Source organism: Equus asinus, chromosome 11 (genome assembly GCF_041296235.1).
Source record: "Equus asinus isolate D_3611 breed Donkey chromosome 11, EquAss-T2T_v2, whole genome shotgun sequence".
Classification (NCBI taxonomy): Eukaryota; Metazoa; Chordata; class Mammalia; order Perissodactyla; family Equidae; genus Equus; species Equus asinus.
The window spans coordinates 72,330,377-72,343,166 of record NC_091800.1 but is presented as its reverse complement, the minus strand read 5'-3'; the positions used below and the strand labels follow the sequence as shown (position 1 = coordinate 72,343,166).

The 12,790-nt window shown below is 43.2% G+C and overlaps 1 protein-coding gene and 1 long non-coding RNA gene across 2 annotated transcripts in view; both read left to right on the top strand.

The window, feature by feature from the left end:
* Positions 1-12,790, top strand: part of LOC106823588 (uncharacterized) — a 77,305-nt gene that overhangs the window by 11,244 nt on the left and 53,271 nt on the right. The window lies entirely within an intron of this gene.
* On the top strand, positions 3,094-4,263 carry LOC139046516 (uncharacterized). The gene is made up of 3 exons (XR_011506638.1): positions 3,094-3,231; positions 3,930-4,035; positions 4,126-4,263. It is a non-coding gene; the product is annotated as an uncharacterized lncRNA (long non-coding RNA).

The window sequence follows — 12,790 nt, the reverse complement described above, 5'->3', positions numbered from 1 at the left end:
CTAGAATGGGTAGAAAAATTCTCTTCCTCCCCTACAAGACTCTACACATAAAATAGAGGCATTAAATATCATTGATCATGATCCATTTGTGATGTTAACTGACAAAGTCTAATCTCTTACTCCAAACTTCCTAATGGAAAGGAACACAATCTGCTAATAAAACATAGAGTTGGATTGATAAGGAAAACAATTCACCTGAATTTTTAAGATAAAAGGTATCATTTAAAAAACTGTTCCAAGCAAATTCACAGTAGAACAGCTTTTTTCCCCCAGTAGTTTATATAAATTGCAGCAAACAGTCCAGCATGCCAAATATGAAAAGGTCAGGGCCTTTTATCAGCAATTCTATTTAAAAGAAATGATTTGTATACTGTTATCATACATTGTATGTTCTTTATAATCTTAAAATATGAGCACAGATGTGTTATTTACATAAAGTATAAATAAGTAATTATGTCTTCAGTGTTTTTTATGGCACCTCGATATATTGTAAGAGTTGAACAACCTTAGGAGTCTGCTCCCCTTCTGGGGAGAGCTAGGGTAGTAGAGTGTAGCGGTGAAGTGTCCAGAGCCTGGAGCCTGGCCTCACATCCCAGCTCTGTTCTCAACTAGTGTTGACAGACCCCTGGTAGGTCTACTTCATTCTCCCCACCTCATTTCCTCCTCTGTAAACAGAGAATGATGGTAATAATAATAATAATACCTGCATCCAGGGGTCTTCTGAGCATTAAATAAATTAATATATTTTTTAAAAACACACGTAGAACAGGTCCTGCCAGTAGTAAGTTCTTGCTATTATTGTTACTATCATTTTCATAACTAAACTCTGAACTTCAGCAAGGAGGCTAACAGTTCTCAAATCCAGTCTGTCTATTTGTGCCAGAACACTCACGAGACAGTTTGTTCCCAAAGTAGTAATTAGAAATCAAGAACCGAAACAGTGTGATCATGCCATTTAACGAAGGACCTGGACATGCAGATTCTGTCTGAGCTCTGCCAGATCCGGATTCTGGGAGGGGAGTCGAGCTGCCTCTCCACGGGGTTCAGGGCGTGTTGAAACAGAGGGGAGGGAAGATTCATTCTCCCTCCTCCTTCTTCCTCCAGGATCCACCTTTGGTCTGTTTATCACTGCAGCATCTCTCTCTGGCCTGAGGTCCAAGTGGAGCCTCATATGTCCGCAGGCGCCATCACTGAGGGAAACAGGCTGGGCATAAGCCATCAACAGACACATGCAGCTTGCACATTAATCGCATGGTAATATTTCCCACTTACACAAAAAAAGGTACTCTCTCCCAGGTTTTAAAACCACAGACTGGGGCCAGCCTGGTGGCACAGCGGTTAAGTGCACATGTTCCGCTTCTCAGCAGCCCAGGGTTTGCTGGTTCTGATCCTGGGTGTGGACATGGCACCGCTTGGCAAGCCATGCTGTGCTAGGCGTCCCACATATAAAGTAGAGGAAGATAGGCACGGATGTTAGCTCTGGGCCAGTCTTCTTCAGTGAAAAGAGGAGGATTGGCAGTAGTTAGCTCAAGGCTAATCTTCCTCAAAAAACAAAACAAACAAACAAACAAAAAACCACAGACTGACTTGATTTATCTTTCATCTCCCCACTTTTGATAGTGACCCAGATACACAGGACTACTTTTTGCTTTTTTTCTATAAAAAGCCAACAATACAGGCATGACAACAACAGCCCTAAAGTGTTAGGAACAATAGGGAGGGGTAGAGACTGTTGAACTGCTCAGTATGCATCCCATCTGAGGAGTGAGCCACTCCTAAGCTCACCGCAGGAAGGCCAGGAGGGAACCAGGCATGGAGAAGTGCAGCCCAGAGCTCTGGACTTTAATGAAGAATTTCCCAATTGCTCGATGTTGGCTCATGTTGATATATGGAGACGAATCAAAATAGTGCTGCAGGAAGGTGTGCAGCCGACGAATGTGCACAGTGTCCACTCCGCAACTACGCGGGGGCCATTACCACTGTAAATTGACCACAATATCAATGGCGACCCCGGAGTTGTGCAACACCGTGGTGTGGATTCAAACCACTGCAAGCAAGGAGTCTCTATTCTGAGCAGGGAGTCTCTAAGACACTGTTTTTCAGGCTTTAGGGTACACCAACCCACTGAGATGCTTGCTTAAAATGCAGAGTCCTGAGGCTCGTGTTCTGAGATTCGGAGAGGAGGCCCAGGAATTTGCTTTTTTTTTAAAAAAAAAAAAACCAAACATTTTAAATAGCCTTTACTTTTTAGAAAAGCTTTAGATTTACAGACAAATTGAGAAACTTGTACAAAGACTTCCTGTAAACCCTACACCCAGTTTCTTTTGTTCTTAACAGCTTACGTTATGGTGGTATATTTGTCACAACTAGTAAACCAATATTGGTCCATGACTGTGAACTAAAGCCCATGCTTTGTTCAGCTTTCCTTCGTTTTTACCTTCTGTCCTTTCTCTGTCCTGGGATCCCATCCAGGGTGCCACAGTACATTTGGTTATGTCTCTTTAGGGTCTTCTTAGTGGTGACAGTTTGTCAGACGTTGTTTCCAATGACCTTGACAGTTTTGAGGAGGACTGGTCAGGCGGTTTGCCAGGGATCCTTCTATTGGAACTTGGCTGACGTTTGTCTCATGATAAGATTGGAGTTATGGGTTGTTGGTAGGAGGACCACGGAGGCAAAATGCCATTTCCGTATATGTTGACCTTGATCACCTGGCTGAGGTGGTGCTAGTCAGGTTTCTCTGCTGTAAAATCGCCCCCTCCCCCTTTTCATACTGTCCTCTTTGAAAGGAAGTCACTATGTGCAGCCCACACTTGTGGAGGGAGTAATGCCCCACCTCTTTGAGGACAGAGTAGCTATATAAATTATTTGGAATTCTTCTGTACAGGAAATTTGTCTCTTCTCCCCCATTTATTTATTCAACCTTTTATTTATATCAGTATGGACTCATGGATATTTATTTTATACTTTGAGTATAAATCAACACTACTTTATTTGTTTTGTTGCTTAAATTGTCCCAACTTTGGCCCCTGGGAGCTCTTTCAGTCGGCTCCTGTGTCCCTTTGACATGCCCCCATCAATGTGGGTTTTGAGTCAGCAATTTTAACAAGCTCCCCAAGTGATTCTGGTACAGGTGGTCCAAGGACCACACTGTGAGAAATGCAGCTCTGGAACGTGCCGTGAACTCTGCTAACTACAGAAGCCTGCCCGCTCATTGATTCCTTCAGCAAACAGGTAAAGGGTGACTCCTCTGCCTTAGCCACTGGGCAAACACGGAGTGTCACCTCCCTGCCAGGCACAGTGCGGAATGCTGAGAATGCAGAGTTTGTCCGAAAAGTCAGACTTGGGGGTGGACATGCTACGAGGGAAATATGGATGTGGTTAACAAGAGAGAGGAAAAGAAGTGCCTACCAATCCTTTTTCCTGTCCTTAGTCGGCTCCCCAGATGCTTTAGAAAAAAGCAGGTTAAGAATTGGGAGAGGACATCAGGGACCGAGCGGGGTCCCGGGGGACATAGGAAAGGGTTGAGCTGAAAAGCACCTATGGAAAATCTGGAGTTAAATAGGAAGAAGGTTCTTTATCCTCTGAGACTGAAGAAAAGGAAATTGGCTATAGAGATTTTTGTAGATTGGAGAGGGAGGGGCAAGTTCGAGGTCCCCTATAATGGCTTTACTTTTCTGGATGAAACAGGAGGCCAGGTCATCCTTTCTAGAATGAGGGGTCTGGGGCTGACCTCGGGGCCTGTGGGGGCATTACAGTTTCGAGATAGCAGTTGGGGGTTGCATCAGTTAGAATCCAGGCAAGAGACAAAAACCACAGCCATGATTTGAAAAGAGAGAACTAAATGTAAAGAACTGTTAAAGACGTTAAAGTTAAAAGAGATATCAGAGAGGAGGCAGCTACCACTTCTATGAAAATCTTGCAATTTGAAGGAGTTGTCCCACAGGACCTGCGGGCTGGAGACAGTCTGGAACAATACAACTGTCTCTGCAAGTGCTGGAACAACTGGAAGGCGCATTCCGCTGCTGCTACAGGAAGGCATGTGCCCCACCCCAGGTGAACAGGGGTTGCTTGGGTGTTGCTCAGAGGAACCACAAAGAGGTCGCAAGTCCCTCCTTCTTCCTCCAGGCTTGCAGCCTTCCTGTAGCACCCCTACTTGGTGGAGCCCAGTGTGTGGTTTGCAGGGTCTCAGCCTAGCGTCACGAAGCCAAGTAGAGAAGCATGGGTTTGGAACCCAGAGGCAATAGCTGTCATGTGGAAGCCACGCTTCAACTGTATGAGTGACATTTAGGAACTGTATATACAGGTGAGTCTGTATACTGGCTGAATTTCTTCCCTCCTTTGTCTGCAGATCATTTCTTGTTCTCCTTGGCCGTTGTCATATTGGATGTTTCTTCTCATTCCAGGGTCAGCCACTGGTTCCCTTGGTTGCTTAACCTCCAGAAAATTCCTGATGAACCATCTGGTTCAAAAGGAACTAAGCAAGGGTTACAAGGGTCCATCTACGAATGAATGGATAAACAGACAGAATGTAGCATCTGCACACAATGGGATATTGTTCAGACTTTAAAAGGAAGGAGATTCTGACACATGCTACAACATGGATGAACCTTGAGGACATTATTTAAGCCACTCACAAACAGACAAATGCTGTTTGATTCCACTTATTTGAGGTATCTAGATAGTCAAATTCATAGAGACGGAAAGTACAAGGGTAGTTGCCAAGGGCTGAGGGGAGCAGAATGGAGAGTTATTGTTTAAGGGGTACAGAGTTTCAATTTTGCAAGAAGAAAAATGTTCTGGAGGTGGAAAGTCATGCTGGTTGCACAACAATGTGAATGTACTTAATGCCACTGAATATACTTAAAATAGTCAAGCCGGTGATGTGTATTTTACCACAATTAAATCTTTCTTTTAAAAGGAACTAAACAAAGGTTACAGTTGGAGGACATGGGTGGGTGGCCCCTAGCCCAGTGTGTCACGGGTCTCTATCTCCCCACAGTGATTCATTCCTCTACTCGCCTTCATGAGCAGCATTTTCCAGGCTTTGCTTCGTAAATTCCAGTGTGCTTGTGTCCTTGTTTGCTCTGCTGCACACCCACCCCCAGATGTATATGTGCAGAGGCAGCCTTCCCCTCTAGTTCTCCTGTGAATAATATGTTATTTCAGTGGATGATAAGAACTGCTAATATTAATCGAGTATCTGCAATATGCCGGGCACATGCATTATCCACAACAAACCTTTGTTGTACACACTGTTCTCATCCCCATATTACAGATGAGAAGACTGAAGCTCGGAGAGGTTGTGACTAGCCTTAGCTCACCTAACTCCTAAGTGGAGAAGCCAGGACTGAACCGGCTCTGACCCAGAGCCTGTGTCCTTAACCACTGTCCTCTACCGCCCCCTAGTGGATCCCCTAGTCTTGCGTTGTCTTACTGACGCACTGCTCAGGTGGGAGCCCAGCTTCTCTCCCACTCAATAAGTCATTTCACAGTTGTTATTTTACGCTTCTGTCAGTCTCGAGTTCTGCAGCACGCTCCCTCCATTCAGCCCCAGCACCATACTGCCTGTGTTGTGACAAATGACAGCAGTGGCTGAGTTTTGCTGCCTGCTTAGTGAGGCTCCCCAGACCCACCTGCCACGAGCATCCCTCTTGGCTTCTGAGGCTGGTGGCAGGATTGTTGTGTGTTGGTTACAACGGCCCGCCACTCCCTGCAGGAGCATCTCTGATAGCTTTAAGAGTTTTCCTAAGCCTCTCTGGTTGTACTGGAACCACAAAGAAGCTCCTGGATTTCTATCTCCCAGCCATACGAAGTGTTTTTTGGAGTAAACAACTCTCCAAGTTTGTCTCTGGATCTGAGTAGTCTGCGTGGGATTCTGCATAGAGAATCCATCCCTCGCGAAGTGCCTTTTCCCTACCACACAGGCCACCGTAGATGCCTTGAGAGTCTCTGGCAGGTATACTGGGTGACGCACATGTCTTTTGTTGTTCGATCCAAGACTCAGTTGAGGTTTGTGCATTGCATTTGGTTGTTCTTTTTGTTTAGTCTCTTTTAATCTAGACTAATTCCCCCCCTCACTTTCTTGGTTATTTTCTTGTCACATGGAACTTTTTGAAAGAGTCCAGGTGACTTGTTTTAGATTGTCTCCCCTGTGGAATTTGTCTAATAGTTTCTTCATGATCGGATTCAGGTTAAATACTTTGGGCAAGATTATTTGGTAGATGATGTTTTGTACTTCTTATTGTCTCATATTAGAAGGCACATAAAACCTCATCAGGGAATTGCACAGTCAACATATATATTGACTGTGTCGTGTGGTATGCTGAGCACTCTGCTATGCAATGAGGACACAATGGGAGCCACTGATATGATTGTGAGGTGAAGAGATAAGGAAAACAGAAGCGCAGGCTTATCAACTGGGAATAAGTTTGGCTTCACATAAAGAAAACTCAGATCACGATAGCTGAACCAAATAGAGGTTTGATTTTTCTTGCACAGCTGCGAATTGGGAGGCAAGCAATCCAGAGCTGATATGATAGCGCCACCATATCCAGGGTCTCTTTCTCTCTCTCTATCTGCCATCATTAGGGTACAGCTTTCATTCCCATGGATCCAAGATGGCTCCTGCCCCCCAGACTTTGTGACCCACTTCCAGGCAGGAAAAAGAATAGGGGCGTACCCACTGACTCTGTAGCCCCCTGAAGGAGCTTTCCCAGAAGCAGCACCTAGTAATTCTGCTCACATCTCATTGATTAGGACTGTGTCACATGGTCAACCCGATATGCAAGGTTGTCTAGGAACCTTGCTACCCTTAACAAAAACAGGATTCTCTTAGTAGGGGAGTGGATATTAGGTAGGCAATGGCAGTCTTTGCTGTGGAGGATAAGACATTTAATGGAGGACAAAATTTTTAATGGCTGGAGAGACAGCTACACATGTGAGAATTTTAAAAGTTCCCACAAACTTAGGAAAAAACTGATTGCTCTGTAGCCATGGCAACAAGTAGCCACCAGAATGGTTTTGCATCCATTCAATCAATCAGTGACAGCTTGCCCCAGTGAACTTGCTTTTACAAGCTAACCAATCAGTTCAACTCCTAGCTTGTGAAAATCAGCCAATCAGAGATTGACTCTCTTTAATAAACACGCCTCTGAGTGCCAAGCAATCAACAATGGCTCAGGCAGCAGCCACACTTCTACAGATGTTAACCACTTAGTCCTCTGAAAGCCTCCCATCCCTGAGCTCCGTGCTCCCCAAACCTTACAGAAGTCAACACTGCACGCTGCCCAGAGAGACCGAGCCTAGCTCAGCACAGCTCTCCCTTACCATGGTAAGCAATTCCACAGCCAGCTGTGATTCCTTATTTCAGGTATTAGGTGTGGTCCTGTTACAATCAAAGCAGAATCATATTCCTTAATTTGTTCGTATCCTCCATGGAGAACTCATTCCCCAAGCAAGGCCTTCAAACATCTCCATCTGTAGCCGCAGTGGATTAGGCCCCAAAGCATGCAGAGATGTCAGCAGCACAGGCTGACGGAGAAAGAGACAAAATAGGGACCCAGAGTGCCTGGCACTGGGGAACCGTCCAGATGTTGACAGTTACAGGTGATCTGTCTGTTTAGAGCAGATGTCTTGCTTATTGTTAAAGGAATAGGGGATAGAGGTGGGACCCTACCCAAAGAGTTTAGGACAGGAGTTGGCACACTATGGTCTGTGGGCCAGTCTACCTCCCCTCCTACCCACCTACTCCCCCAGCCTTGTATCTAATATTTCTAAATGGTTGCATTTGGGAAGAGAATAGCCTTTTTTTGTTGTGATGGTAAATTATACACAATATAAAATTTACCATTTTAACTATTTTCATGTGTACAATTCACGTAAGTACATTAAGTATTAAGTACATTCACAATGCTGTGCAAGAATTACCACTATCCTTTTCCAGAACTTTTTCATCATCCCAACAGAAACTGCACCCATTAAACAACTCCCCATCCCTCTCTGGCTCTAGTCCCTAGTAACCACTGTTCTGCTTTCTGTCTCTATGAATTTGCCTATTTTAGGTACCTCATCTGAGTAGAATCACACAATATTCTTCTTTTTGTGTCTGACTTATTCTACTTAGCATAGTATTTTCAAGGTTTATCCATGTTGTAGCATGTGTCAGAATGTCCTTCCTCTTTAAGGCTGAATAATATTCGATTGTATATATATACTATATTTCGTTTATCCATTTGTCTGTTGATGGGCACTTGGGTTGGTTTCACCTTTTGGCTGTTGTGAATAATGCTGCTATGAATATTGGTGTACAAGTATAAGTGGTTACATTTTAAATGGTCATATAAGCAACTACATAATATTCTTTCTTTTGCCTCTTGGCATTCAAAGCCCAGAACACTTACTATCTTGCCCTTCACAGAAAAAGTTTGCCAACCCCCAGTTTAAGGGATGGGTTCCAGATAGAGAGTGATCCTAGCAGAAGCCCGTTCACATTGGCTTGCCGAATGAGGAGGAGAGAAGAGCAGCGCTGTTATTTAGTAGGAATGAATGTTTGGGGCTTGTAAGTTTGCTAGGACTGCCAGGGTGAAGGACCACAGACTGGGTGGCAGAAAACAATGGAAATTTATTTCTTCGCAATTTTGGAGGCTAGAAGTCCAAGGTCAAGTTATCGGCAGGGTTGGTTTCTATTGAAGCCTCTTTCTGGCTTGTAGATGGCCACCTTCTCCCTGTGTCTTCCTGTGGTCTTCCCTCCATGTATGTCTGTGTCCTAATTTCCTCTTCTTATAAGTACACAAATCTTGTATTGATTAGGGCTCACCTTAAAGGCCTAAGATTATTTATGATTAAATAACCTTAACTACCTCTTTAAAAGCCCTATCTCCAGATACAGTCACATGCTGACCTACTGGAGGTTAGAGCTTCAACATATGAATTTTGAGGGAATACAATTCAGCCCACACAGGGCCCTACCCCTCACAGGAGACACCAGGCCTTCAAGAGAGCAACAAATTCTTGACTCGACCAGGTCGCGTTGGTGTCGGCAGTGAGGAAAGATACGCTCATGTACTCCTGCACTCATAAATACTGGCTCAGCAACTGGGCAGGCCCGAGTCTGCTACTGGAGAAACCTCACTGCCGTAGGGTCTGCCAAGGACAAGTGGCAAACACTTCCTTTTTGACAGATTGTATTTTTGTTCATTAAGCAATTAATTGCAGAATTCCTTAGATTTTTTTCTTATGACAATAAAGAGTGGAAAAAAAAGAAGAGAAAGAAATCCAGTATAATTTTAGCAGCAATTAACCTGAATTCACACAGGAGTGCTGCCCTGCTGCGAGCCGGTGGCAGCAAGCACAGTCAGCCCAGATTTTCTGCTGGGAATTCTGCTCCCACCCCTCTCCACCCTGCGAACATCATTACCACCCTCACCCCTGTCCATGGGTATCTCTTCTCTATTTCAAAAAAGTCATCACTAGAGGACACTGACAGAACATGACCAGATACACTTTGGGGCCAAGAAATGACCATGCCCCTCAGTGGGAGCAGTTGGGGCCAAACTCATGTCACATTTTTCTTTCTTCTCTCTGGCTCAGAGGCAGAGAAACTGTACAGTTTCTGTCCTATTACCTGAAAAAAAGAAAAGAAAAAAAAAACAGCCCACAAGTCCCCATACTTCAAAACCACGACTGATGAAGCAAGAATAGAAACTTTGAAATGTTTAGAACAAAAATTTCACATAGATTGACCTTGTTTCACTTTAGGACACTGGAACAGATTCTAGTCAGATGAATTTGAAGAAGCAGAGATAAAAGATTCAATTGCAAGAACTATAATAAGACAATTCTTTTAAGTACCATAAAACCAGCAAAATGTTTCTAGTGCCTGGAAACTGGTTTGGAGAATGTAAGGTTTGTATAAAGTAGTGGTTCTTGACGTAATAGAAGAAGCTACTTACTTCCAAACTGGGTTAAGTACAATGGGTTAGATATTAAAAATAAGAGATGCGGGCAACCCACGCATGCTTTCCAACACCTGGTGCTGTTAGGAGAAGGCTCGTTGCACTTGTACATACAATGTGCCCCTTGCCTGCATATCCTCTCTCTCGTCTTCCTTCCCTGTTACTGTTGTTTTCAGCAACACTTCTCATTGTCTCTTTTTGAATGCATTTTCTTGGACTCTCCTTTTCTCGCCGCAGTTTTTCCTAGTTCTGATCTCATTTGTTTCTCTCAACTTCCAGGTTCCATATTCTCTCCTATTTGGATCTCATGTCCCCTGTGGAAGGAAGTACCAGTGCCTCCAAAGTTTCATCCTAGAATTAGAGTCTGGTGCATTGGAGTGGCTGATCTTGGGGCTTTAATTCCATCCCTTGAGTGTCGCCTACCCCATGGTGGGGTGGCTCTCACATTGTCAGATGACTTTATATAGTGTCTGGCACATAGTAGGTGCTCAGTAACAGTACATACCACTATTGCTGAGACAGGCTAGATTTAGCAAGACTACTGGATGCCAGCAGAGGTGAACAGGTAACTAAACACAGGGACTAGGAGGCATGTAAATGCAGTGTGTCTTTGAAATAAACCCAATGCCATAATAGCTTTCCTTTTGTCTTCAAGGCTCATGATCCACTCCCTTTGCACATGAGAGCCCAAAGAACGAGTACTCCTGGTCTTCCTAGGTGGTCCCAGCTGATTTCCTACCACCAGGTTCCTCCTGGACATCTTGACTTTTCTGTAATAAATCCAAAAGAAAAGACCTTTTTCTGTACTTAGGACTTCCCTCCTGATTCCAATTTCTGGTCTGAAAGATTTACCTTTCAGATATGACCCTGCCTTGCATTCTCAGGTGTAGTTCTTGAGTATAGAGATGGTTGGCACCAGCTCTAGCATTGGTACAATTGTATAATATCTTGACCACATGACATACATGGTGTACCCATATACCTACACCTATACAATAAAAGAAGGGTGGCTCCCTCATAACCAGGTCTCACACCTCACCATTTAAATTATAATATTAATACCTGTCTTCCAGCTTGATTTGAATTGGGTTGAGAAGATGTCCACTAACTTGTCCTAAGGACTTCAAATCCATGGAATCACACAATGTTAGAGGGAGGAGAGACCTAGAGATTCCAAATTGGGACTTCAACTATGGAATTGAATTAAAGTGCCAAAGATCCCCCAAAGGGAACCCTATGAATTTGCTAACTTCTTATACGTCAGTGTGATTTTGTTAACTGAAATTAGATAGTGAAAGGTTGAGTCTGGGAAGAGAATCTGAAAAGAAAGGAAGGGAGAGAGGGCCACAAGGACAAGGAATAATCAAAAGATGGCTCCTGGAAGCCAAGTATCTGCTTCTTAATTCTGTCTTCACCCTTGTCCTAAGATACCAGGGGTGGTTTTGATGTCTTCCCATCACCTTCATCTGACCTTAATTAAGATCATGAAAATCTGTGTGCTTTATTCTCTTGCATGAAGACTGCTGCCCACCCAGCCCTGGTAATACCATTGTTCTATGAATAATATCAACATTCAATTCCTGTACTGTTATCTAAGGCCAACTCCTTCACTTTCCAACTGTATCTTATCTTCTCTCAACTATTCAAGAATAGATGGAACTCTTAGTTTCTCCTGAAACAACCATTTTCTGCTTCCTATTAGATCCTTTAAAAATATCCTGTGTGAAAATATATATCCTTTTATTCCCTTCCTGCTTTCACACTATTTTTCTATTCCCCTTTATGAAGAATCTGAGTGGTCAGTACTTACTGTGTCCATTTCCTCAACTCCCAATCTCTCTTCAGCCCACTCCAGGCAGGCTTTGACACATGATTGGTTGAAATCATGCTCATTAGGTCAGCAATGACTTCGACCTGGCCAGTCCTTCATCCTTAGCATAACTGACCTCTCAGCAGTTTTGGACAATCAATCGTCCCACCTTCTTTTAAAAAAATTATTATCTCTAATAACAAACTAACAGAAAGAGAACTCAAGAACACAATCCCTCTTACTATTGCAACAAAAAGAGTAAAATGTCTAGGAAAAAAATTAACCAAGGAGGTAAAAGGCCTATACAATGAAAACTATAAGGCATTACTGAAAGAAATCAATGATGGCATAAAGAAATGGAAAGATATTCCATGCACATGGACTGGAAGAATAGACATAGTTAAATTGTCCATACTACCTAAAACAATCTACAGATTCAGTGCAATCCCAATCAGAATCCCAATGACATTCTTCACAGAAATAGAACAAAGAATCCTAAAATTCATATGGGGCAACAAAAGACCTCGAATAGCTAAAGCAATCCTGAGAAAAAAAGAACAAAACCGGAGGTGTCACAAACCCTGACTTCAAAATATACTACAAAGCTATAGTAATCAAAACATCATGATACTGGTACAAAAACAGGCACACAGATCAGTGGAACAGAATTGAAAGCCCAGAAATAAAACCACACATCTACAGACAGCTAATCTTCGACAAAGGAGCTAAGGACATACAATGGAGAACGGAAAGTCTCTTCAGTAAATGGTCCTGGGAAAACTGGACAGCCACATGCAAAAGAATGAAAGTAGACCATTATCTTTCACCATACACAAAAATTAACTCAAAATGGATAAAAGACTTGAAAGTAAAACCTGAAACTATAAAATTTCTGGAAGAAAATATAGGCAGTACACTCTTTGACATCAGTCTTAAAAGGATCTTTTCGAATACCATGTCTACTCGGACAAGGAAAACAAAAGAAAAAATGAACAAGTGGGACTTCATCAAACTAAAGAGCTTTTGC